Source organism: Schistocerca piceifrons, chromosome 3, assembly GCF_021461385.2.
Source record: "Schistocerca piceifrons isolate TAMUIC-IGC-003096 chromosome 3, iqSchPice1.1, whole genome shotgun sequence".
Lineage (NCBI taxonomy): Eukaryota > Metazoa > Arthropoda > Insecta > Orthoptera > Acrididae > Schistocerca > Schistocerca piceifrons.
In genome coordinates, this window is record NC_060140.1 from 189275695 (window position 1) to 189286786 (window position 11092).

At 42.5% G+C, this 11092-nt stretch overlaps 1 pseudogene; it reads right to left on the minus strand.

Moving 5' to 3' along the window:
* Positions 1-6840: 6840 nt before the first annotated feature.
* On the minus strand, positions 6841-6958 carry LOC124790684 (annotated as a pseudogene).
* Between the last annotated feature and the right edge of the window lie 4134 nt (positions 6959-11092).

An 11092-nucleotide genomic window follows, 5' to 3' on the forward strand; every position in this document is an offset into this window, starting at 1 on the left:
AAGTAGATACTAGCTGAACGCTGTGTCTTAAGAGCTATGAGCACTTTTTCACCTTCGTTACTGTCAAACACGTCACTTCTAAGGAACAAGCGCTCATAGCTCCTAAGGTATGGGCTTTAGAGCCCATGCTTACTGGACATTTTATTCTTGTTTTGGTCCATACTACCTCCTCCCAAAATATAGAAAACAAGGATCGTTCTGTGGAAGAGATGTGTTTCACAGTATCAAAAGTGAAAAAGTGCTCTTACCTTTTAAACTGTGCATTTCAGCCACGATGTATTCTAGATATTTTTTTCGGCGTTTTGGTCCATAAAACACCTCTGAAAGTTTTCCGGTTGAGTTCAGGTTCACTTTGTATAAATCTTGAATGCTACATGCCTTTTCCACGTGCTGTGTCACACTAGTGCGTTACACACAGCGAGGGTAGACACTTGTTACAAAACACATTTCTCCTGCACCACTCTTTGTCCTTGCGACACTTGCTTCAACCACTCCCTGTACACCTATTTAAAATCAGCGAAGTTAAAATGTGTGCACTATACTTATTGTCTGTAGATCACTTGATTCCTGGACTGCCTGCTTCTGAACTGGCAGATATTGGAACAGTTCATTCTAGCAATGCTTTGTCTTATCACTGCCATTAAAAGAAATGATAATAATAGTAATAATAATAATAGTAGTAGTAGTAGTAGTAGTAGTAGTAGAGCAGCAACAGCAGCAGTAGTACTGTGTGCAGCACTATAGTGCCCTGATGCAGTTAATGTTATGTCGTACTGTCACTTACGAGGGCTGCTCAGAAAGTAATGTCCGATCGCGAAATGGAAACCACAGTGAAAATACGATGAAGCTTTGCACAGATGTGTTGGACAGTGTCTATAGTATGACCATTGATCGGGTCACATCACTCTTTTCAATTCTGAGCGCACAGTGAGCTCGTAAAGGAGCCTGGAAAATGGCGTGTCCCTCTGACTTCCTTCTCTGGACACATGAACCGCTGGATATGAAGGTAACATTTTGGCGTAGAGAACTGGTGGCAAGCACAGGCGGCTGCCGCCTTCTATGACGAGGGTATTGGATACTTGGTACAATGCTACGACAAATGTCTCAGTCAGAGCAGCGACTGTGTAGAGAAGTAGTTGGAATGTGTAGCTAACTGTAGCAAATAAAACATTTTTGATTTTCCCTGTGATTTTTTATTTCGCGACCGATCGGATCCCACTTTGCGGACAGCCCTCGCAATTCTTTCGTCTGTTTCAGAGTGATTAATAGGACAAATTATGATACATAGAAAAAACTATCTACAACTTGGAGAATACATTCTCATGAGATATTTAGTCTGTATTACTAATATCTCTCACATTTAATGTCATAGACGTGTGGTACAAAGCTCGAGGTGTTTGTGAAATGAGTGGACTATATGAGGAAGATGATGAGCATACGTTTATGACACTAGTTTTAACCTACTTCCACAGCCTCATGTCACATAACGGTGCTAGTAATAGAATAAGAAATGTTATTGTAAATTTAAAAATTAATATTTATTTATTTCCGTGATTGAAACATAACCATATCCTTTTCGTTCTTACACCTCAGAAAATTTCATCCCCCCCCCCCCCCCCCCCGCTAGGGTGAAATTACCCCGATATTGGAAACCAGTGTTGTAGTACGTCTTGCACTGTGCGGCCGATCCCGGCGGAGGTTCGAGTCCTCCCTTGGGCATGGGTGTGTGTGTTTGTCCATAGGGTAATTTAGGTTAAGTAGTGTGTAAGCTTAGGAACTGATGACCTTAACAGTTAAGTCCCATAACATTAAAAGAAAGTACGTTTGGCACCGCTGCATTTGAGGCACGTATCGTGTACTCACAGGGCATTTGACCTGGAGATAAGAATTCTAAGATTGTACGTTTGCATGACAGCATTATGTGCAGTTAAATCATGGAATTTTCCCTTAAGAATGTCGCTTTAAAAAACAAATACGTGTTTTTGTGATTCTTGAGACTTGTTTGTATTCTGTAATTGTTGGCTCTTGGTTGCACTTCATTTCCATGAGAACAGAACATCAATTGCGCCTAGCATTTCACAAGTGTTTGGAGTGCAATCCCAGATGAGGTGTTAAGAACTCGCTGATTTTGAGTGTGAGTACTAGCGCCTGCTCAGGCTCTTCCACGCGGACAAAGTAGTGGCGGTGTGACTGGGAGTGAAGGCATTGCGCGCTCACCATTTGCTCGCAACAACACGGGAAAAGAGCCAACTGTGAAATTTGGGAGGATCAGTTTGACAGTGGTAACGGCTAATAGCAGGGATGGCGAGTCGGCATGTGTAGCACCGACTCGGTCTTCGTATTGCAATCCACGAAAGATGGCTTAGCAAAATGTTTAGTTTATCATAAAACACTGAATGCTTTCGGGAAGTTCAGTTTATAACGATCCTAAATGTCTCACCACGTGAATGAATACAGGACGGAAAATATGAAGGACCAGGGCGTATGTGAGAGTTCTTACAACTTCGAATTAAGTTCTCTGAGGAGGAGGCAAAGAGGAAGAAAAACGAGTAAATGTGACAAATCTGCACTACTTTCAGCAACGTTCTAGCAGTCTTCTACTGATGGTATTATTATGAAACAATAATTTGTAGTTGTGGCTGAATACTTATGTCCACTTCAGGTAGAACTTTTAGGAACCAAATATCCAGTATTCTTTGTCCGTCGTCTACACGTTAAGTCTAAAATGTGTCATGAGAAAGACGACCAAAGAGTCCAGTAGTAATATTTAACTTACTGTTATCATATCGCTTATAAATAAGGGAAGGCGTAGCTTTTACTTTTTTCTGCGAGCAGCAAGGAGATGCCTTGCTCTTTCGTGTTATCTTTCTTGCTCCAGCTACCATTGTGTAAGCATCAATCAGTCATTAGTTAATACTACACTGAATTCATTTAACATTTTCTCGGTCGATTTATTTGAAAGCCAGATATTATCCTTATATATTAATGCTACGAAATTATCGACTTTTCATTAGGTATTACATGAAAGGAGACGCAAAATTTCAGACGTGGGGCTTGTCTGCTACTAGTATAGTATGAAACGCTAATGTATCAGATTATTTTCTTTTATCTGTGCACCAATTGGCCTGAAGTGTCTCAAAAACTTAGTGAGACATTTAAATAACCATAGAGCATAACGTGATTGAGCGTTCGCGTTCTGCATATACGTTTCAAAATTACGACAGTACACGTCTTTAACATAGTGATGAATCCTTTCACCGTAAGTCTGAGATAAGCTACAATGATAAAAATCGGCATTCTTGGCGAGTAATATTCTTCGTGGTGCGAAGCTTTTCCAGAAAAGTAAGTGGTTAGCCCCTGAGGAGGCGAAAGTTACTACAAGCTTTATTCTTTACTTTCCTTCCGTCTTCTTAAGTAGCGACAGGAGCGAAACCCATGTTGGAAAGTAAATCAGAATTCGTAGTGCAGCTGAATGGGAAAATGAAAACGCTTACAGTAATGAATTTCTGCCATTCTGTAGCTTGAAGTTTTTGATCCGCAGTGCGACAGGGAATATATCGACTTTCTAGATTTCTCCAAGCATATACCCCAGGATCGATTTCAACTTTTAGACAAATCTCTACATGGCGCCCCACCCTGTGCCCTGTTGCTGTGGAGGGGTTACAGTATTCGTTCCTTGCAGGCTGCGATCACTGTTCGCGGAACAGGTTGGACGTCAAGCAATGTTCTACAGGATTCATCCTCTACGTTTATAGCAACGTCGTTTCTGACTCCTCAGCCTGAATAGTCTACTGTCTTCCCAATACCACTCTTGGAGATTTTCACTGCATAACTTCCTTGACATCTGTCAGTCATTTTCTAGACGGTCGAAGTTGTTTACGTTTTCCTTCTGAGACCGACCTCCATACGCTCTTTGAGCATTACCTTCCACACGTTCTACATGGCCATCACATAGCAGCTGGTTCGTGTTAATAACCTCCGTGATAATCCGTACAATTTGCACAATTTTTCAGAATTCTTCGCCTCTGAGGACTTGTATTTTGGTCTCCAGTAATCCCTGTCCATGCAGAGCATATGATGTTCTTCTCTCTTTCTTATTTCTAAGTGCTGACAAATATATGAAAATAATTTCATATATATAGGGTGATTATAATTTAAGTTAACCTTTCTTCAAACTGCTGTAGAAATAACACCACTGGTCAGAATGACGTCAAATTGCAACGGAATATTATCGGAGAATTGCAGAATAAAGAGTTACAAAATGTAGCAATACATGGCGCTGTAAACATCACAATTTAATATTGGTCGATTACAAATGGCAAATGAATCATATAACAATGCCTAAGGTGTAAGTTTGACGTTAAACAAACTGTACTACTCAGTGTGCTTGGACATACAGGTGTAATACTGTTAATTACGTAAGCCCACCCACCACGGCAAGGTCATATCACATCGGATGGGAAAAAGTCCTGAGGTCAAAAACAGCATAAAAAGCATCACTAACATCGGTTTTTAATCGTTTTATGGTCCTGAGGCCAAAAACCGCACAAAAAGCGTCAATCACATCGGTTTTTAATTGTCCTGAGGTCAAAAACCGCATAAAAATCATCAGTCAAAATCAAATCGGAATATTAATTTCCTTGTGACTGGCGCAAAACATGTGCAACATGCCGTCCACAGTTTTCTGCAACAAGTTGAAATCGAGAAACAGCATGTTCCTCAACTGACCGAAGTGTTTCCGGGGTCACGTTCAGAATGTCTTCAGAAAGTTTTCAATCGGAACACTGAACACATCTTTCAGATAGCCTTCCAGCCAGAAGCCACACGGATTAAGATCAGATGGTCGGGGCGACCAGGCTGTAGGGAAATGGCTGCTGATAATTCTAACATTTCCGAAATGGCGCTTCAGCAGCCGCTTAACTGGATTTGCAATGTGCGGAGGTGCGCCATCTTGCATATAAATGATCCCATCCACACTGTTGGAGAGCTGGAATGACGTGGTTGCACAAAAGACACTCATAGCGCTTACCAGTGACAGTACAGGTAAGAGGACCGGAAGCACCTGTCTCTTCGAACAGATATGGACGTATGATAAATGATGCCGTAAACCCACACCGCACAGTGACCTTTTCAGGATGAAGTGGCACTGGTTAATTTGCGTATGGATTTTCCGTTTCCCATATTCGACAATTTTATGTATTGACATATCCTGTCGGATGGAATTGGGCTTCGTCTGTCCACAAAATCTTCCACGTCTGATCATTGTCCACTTCCATGCGAGCAATAAATTCTAAAGCAAAGTTCTCTCTTGCTGTCAGGTCAACAGGAAGCAACTCATGCACGTGGTTAATTTTGAATGGATCCAAAGAAGGATGTTTCGTAGGATTTTATGAACTGTGCTCACGGGTATGTCCAATGCTCGGGTAATTCTCCGTACACTAAAGGTATGCACACCACCACTCGTCTCCTCCTGCAATGCTGTGGCCACTGCTTCCACTGACGTCGGATCAATTCGTTTACTCCCTCTACCAAGTTGCACACCAAAAAAAAAAAAAAAAAACGTCTTTCAGAATTTCTGAATCATTTTCTCTAGACCCACGGCCTTTTTTCAAACCCTTCAGTGTCCGGAACTTCTGCATAGCGACATGTGCACAATCATAATTCTTGTAATACAGCTTTAGAATCACAGCGCGATCCGGCATTGAGACAGTCATGGCGAATGTCGCGGACCCGAAAGGAGGAGAAACCGTGTACCCGGCGTGTTTATACGAGGGTGAGTCAAATGAAAACGATTCTTGCAAGGAAGCCATCACCTTCTCGTTCAAAGCGCGAAAGAAGTTCTTCACAAGCATCAACACGTCGTTCTCTCATTTCTGGAGTCAGCTGCCGTGGCACCCATCTTGCAGACACTTTGTGAAATTGGAGCACATCATGCACACAGTGTTGCGCTGACCCATGACTAATCTGTAAACATGCTGGAATGTCATTCAGTGTCACTCGGCGGATTTCCTTCACTGTGGCTTCAACTGCTGCAATGTTCTGTGGAGTCACAACTAATTGTGCCTGACCTGGACGAGTAGCATCTTCCACTGAAGTCATACCATTTGCGAACTTCCTACTCCATTCGTAGACTTGATGCTCTGACAAACGTGCATCACCGTACTGAACCTCCATTCGCCGATGAATTTCGATAGGTTTCACAACTTCACTACGCAAAAACCGAGTAACAGAAAGCTGTTCTTCGCTGGTGCAAATGGCAAGTGGGGCAGCCATCTTTATACTGATACTGCGACGGTATGTGTGCATCTGCACTATGCTGGCACCTACAGGCTATTCTGCATGCTGTTTGTAGCATGCTTACCAACTTACAGGATAACGGCGTGAAATTTCGATTTGTAATTACAAATTTAAGGTTTCCATTTTTTGAGAATTCTACATTATCATACATTTCAGCCTTACCATATTTCTATGCACCAGGAATTGCATGGCGATGATTTTTAAGGTCGTGTAAATATTTCCCACTGGGCACAAACAAATTGCGAGACGATAACAGGTTTTTTTCGAGAGTTCTATTTAGTGACGAAGCGTCATTCACAAACACAGGTAACGTAAACCAGCATAACATGCACTGTTCGTCCCGAACAGGCCATGAAGACCCAAAGGTACCGATCGGCCGCCGTGTCATATTCACCCCATAGGCGTCACTGGATGCGGATATGGAGGGGCATGTGGTCAGCACATCGCTCTCCCGGCCGTATGTCAGTTTCCGAGACCAGAGCCGCTTCTTCTCAATCAAGTAGCTCCTCAATTTGCCTCACAAGGGCTGCGTGCATACTGCTTTGCCAACAGCGCTCGGCAGACCGGATGGTCACCCATCTAACTGCTGGCCCAGCCCGACAGCGCTTAACTTCGGTGATCTGACAGGAACCGGTGTTACCACTGCGGCAAGGCCGTTGGCAATGGGCACTGTTGGGCAACGGAAAATCCACGATGGCTGCGACAAGTGAACAGCAGCGACTCTGGCGGGTTAATGTATGGTGTTGAATTATGGGAGGACATCTAATTGGTCCTTATTTTATCGATGGTAATCTAAATGGTGCAATGTACGCCGATTTCGTAATTAATGTTTTACCGATTCTACTACAGGATGTTTCACTTCATGGCAGAATGGCGATGTACTTTCAACATGATGGATTTCCAGCAGATAGCACGCGTGTAGTTGAAGCGGTATTACATAGAATATTTAATGACAGGTGGATTGGTCATACAAGCACCATACCATGGCCTGCACGTTCACCGAAGCTTTCATCTCTGGACTCCTTTCTTTGGGGAAAATTGAAAGATATTTGCTATCGTAACCCACCGACAACGCCTAAAACATGTGTCAGCGCATTGTCAATGCATGTGCCACAGTTACTGAAGGCGGTCTACTCTCTATTAGAAGAGGAATTTCGTTACGCGTATTGCCAAATGCATTGAAGTTGAAGGACATCATTTTGAACATTTATTACATTAATGAGGTTATTACGGTTGCTCATGCAGTCACCACAGCATGCGTTTCCATAATTTATGATAAAGTCACAAAAGTAAATGTATCACATTGGACAACAGAAATAAAGTCCAACTGTAACTACATTTTGTGTTTTAATTTAAAAAACCACATTGTTACCAACTATTCATCTAAACGGGTGAGGCATATTATAAGTGTTGGAATATTACAGCGCCATCCATTACAAAGCGAAACAAATGTTCCAAATCAAACATTCCTATTTATTTACATACTATGCGAATATGCAATAAAAATGGGGGGTGGGTACTTAGTTTTAAAAAATGCAGTTTCTATCAATGTGACCTTGCCATCTGTTTTCTTCCGTCACGCTCAAACAGATTCGTTCTTCTTATTTCGTGAGCTATTTGGCACGGACACTATCAATGGACCACCATAAAACTTACGTTTGTATAAATTTTACCTAAGACTTTCCTGAATTTTAACAGCGTAAAATAAATAATGACATCGTTGTATTCGTAAGGCCTTCTGACTAAGAAACTATTGCACTTCCAAGCGTTACATTTGGATCGAATTTACAATGAAAGTAGTTTTAACGTAACGTTTGCAAATGTCATTTCTTTCTACTGGCGAAATAGTCCAATCAATAGAGATTAAAAAAATGGTCGAATATTGGGAATAGTTCGTGTAGTCGGTAAATTTTTTACAGTGGTAGGAGAGAGTGCCACGAAAAACATAACGGAAGTCCAGACTAGTGAGGGGTAAGTGGGGTGGAGGTGCGTTCGAAGGTCACTTTTGTACGTTATTTTTATTGTTTTAATTGCTCGACAACGCTGGCCTCCAGCGAGAACGTATCACAGTACAAAATTTAACTACATTAAATTTCCTGCAAAACGGTCCTGCTCAACTTTCCGCATGTCAGCACGTTGTAGGTGTCGCCACCGGCTCCAACCTTGTGTGGATGCTCTTGAAGCTAATCATTTGCATATCACAGCATGTTCTTCCTGTCGGTTAAATTTCGCGTCTGTTGCACGTCATCTTCGTGGTGTAGCAATTTTAATGGCCAGTAGTGTATTAAACGTTTTTTTCTTTTGCATATCTATCTGTAAATATAGTCGGGGAGAAAAATGAAAGTGGATAGGAATAGTGTCTTGATCAACACTTCAAATCAATACTTTTGTGCAATTAGTATATGAATGTTCGTAGTGTGTTACCAGATGTGTCATATTAAACAAAGGTCTTCTACACGATTGTGAATTGACACCTCTGTTAGAAATGTTTATATGGCCATGTTTGCTGAATGTACTGCCCAAAATATTACACCATGGCTAAATAATAGTATCAAAACCACCATTATTTAACAGGATGTGTTGTGATAAAGCAAGTACGCCGAGAGTTCGTCTGCATTCGTATCCTCGCATATTTTGGAAGTGCGAAAGCCGTTGTTGGCGGCAGGAATCGATCTTTTCTCATCGCGGCAGGCTGCAACGAGGCGAGGAGAGGCGCGCGTACAAGGCGGTGCTGGAGGGGGTTGTGAGGGGGGGGGGGGCGGGTGGAGGGGCGTCCGGCCCTACCGCCCCCTCCCCTCCCCCTTTCCACCTGGCGCTGGCGCCTTGCCCGCCCTCGTCAGGCCTGCCCACTGACCCGGAGACGATTTCAGAGGCAGGCAGAGGGGGCGGCGGCGTTGGCGGCGGATGCACAGTGTCTCGCGCGCGCCACGCCTACCCGGCCGCAGCCGCAGACGCAGCCGGAGCCAGGCGCCGTCCGTGCCGCGGGTCTGCCCGCCTCGCAGGCGACGTGTCACGTCGACCGCCGGAGAGTCGATTAAGTGTGTCGATAATGAACCGCCGCCCGCTAACGAGCAAACGCGCGTTCCTGACAGTGCGCCAAGTTGGATCGTAGGCGCATGCCGGAGGAAGAGGAACCCCGCTCTTCGTCAACAGTGGAGTCTACTGTATTCCACTTCCCGCCAGACATGCAGGTGAATTGTTGTGTTAGTTCCCTCATTAGGGCGAATTTCCGTAACAACGGTGAGAGTACCCCTTCTAATTACGTACCCAATTCCTTTCAATCTGTGATATCTATTCGACGAAGGCAAGCTACAGTTCGAAAACAGTGCGTTTCTTTAATGCCAAAAATTTTACTAGAAGGCTGTCGTAGCGTCCTCGCTCATTCCAGCGCATTGATGTGTTATAAAGATCCTATACTCCTGGTATTGTTGTGAAACAGAAATTTCGATTGTTTTCTAGCTGAAGAAAAATGTGAGAGAATAAATGAGAATTTTTCTTTGATGACCATATTTTTTTATGCTCAACTGTGGGCAGTCGATTATGTTACCAATTCCCACAGCACCTGAGTTGATTGATAGATTGTGTATATAGACGATAAATGTTCTACATCACTCAACGTACGTAAATGCTGTTACAATAGCTTCGGAAATGGAGAGAACTGCTGCAGTGTATGCTAGTATATGTAATTCAGAGAAGTTTGCATAATAATGTTGAATTTCACAGAACCTAAATGAACATTTTTATTGAAAATTAGTGACACACTGTTGAAGTCAAGTTGGCGTACACATTTCAGTGAGACATTTATGCACCTTCAGTTACTTTACTTGCACTTTATAGACAAAAAAAATTCTGACATTAATTTTTACGATGGTTTCAAAGTCTTCAATTTGAGCCCATTCTCCGTATTTTTGCGTCAGTACGGTTCAGTTCAGTTCAATGTGTGTTTCTTAATTTCTAATAAAAACTGCAATACCGTTAAAAACAGACTATAAAAACGAAAGCCGCGAGCTTGTAAAACTCGCGATGTGCGTCTTAAAACTTTAGACGCATAGAAAATTTTATTGGAAAGAATCCTAAAAACATTCAAAATTTACATAACAAACAAGAGACTGTTGTGCATGTGTTCCTGAAACAAATTATAAAGAAATCCTTCTTTTCCTCGTAGCAGTGCTATAAGTGAATATGACCGTCATGCGGAGGACTCGTGTTCATTTCCCGGTAATGACACACTTCTTTCCTTGGTGAAGCATTACAGTAACATAACTGAGTCTCTTGGAGTCAACTATTAAAGTAATTGAGTTAAAAATAGTGGTCCTGGTACGGCTGGGAAAGCCAAGTAGAGACAGCATGCCCCACCATACCACACTGAAATTACGCCGTTACTAGAGGGTAAGGCGATGGGCGGTCGACGTTATGTGACCCTCTGGACGTGAACGTGAACAGTAATTACACAGCTTAGATTCAACGTTCGTTTACAGAAGGAAGTAATTACCAAAATTGACATAAATAAATTCCCTTTCTTTTCAGGAGTGTTCAGCGTAGTTCCATACAACCTAAGTCCAAAGTGACTTCTGGCAGTAGCGTTTAGCAAAAGCTCCAAAATTCCACAGTTTCCCTGTTATTTCAAAAAAGAAAGTCTTGAGCCAAAATATTACTCTGCGATGACGGAGAACTTACGGGAAAAGTGCTGTCTGTCTTGAAGAAAAGGAGAAATATTACTCGCCTTTTGCAGTAGATTTTTTATTATTTTCGTTATAACCAAACGTTTCCTAAGACAAAAATTATCTGCCTCTCG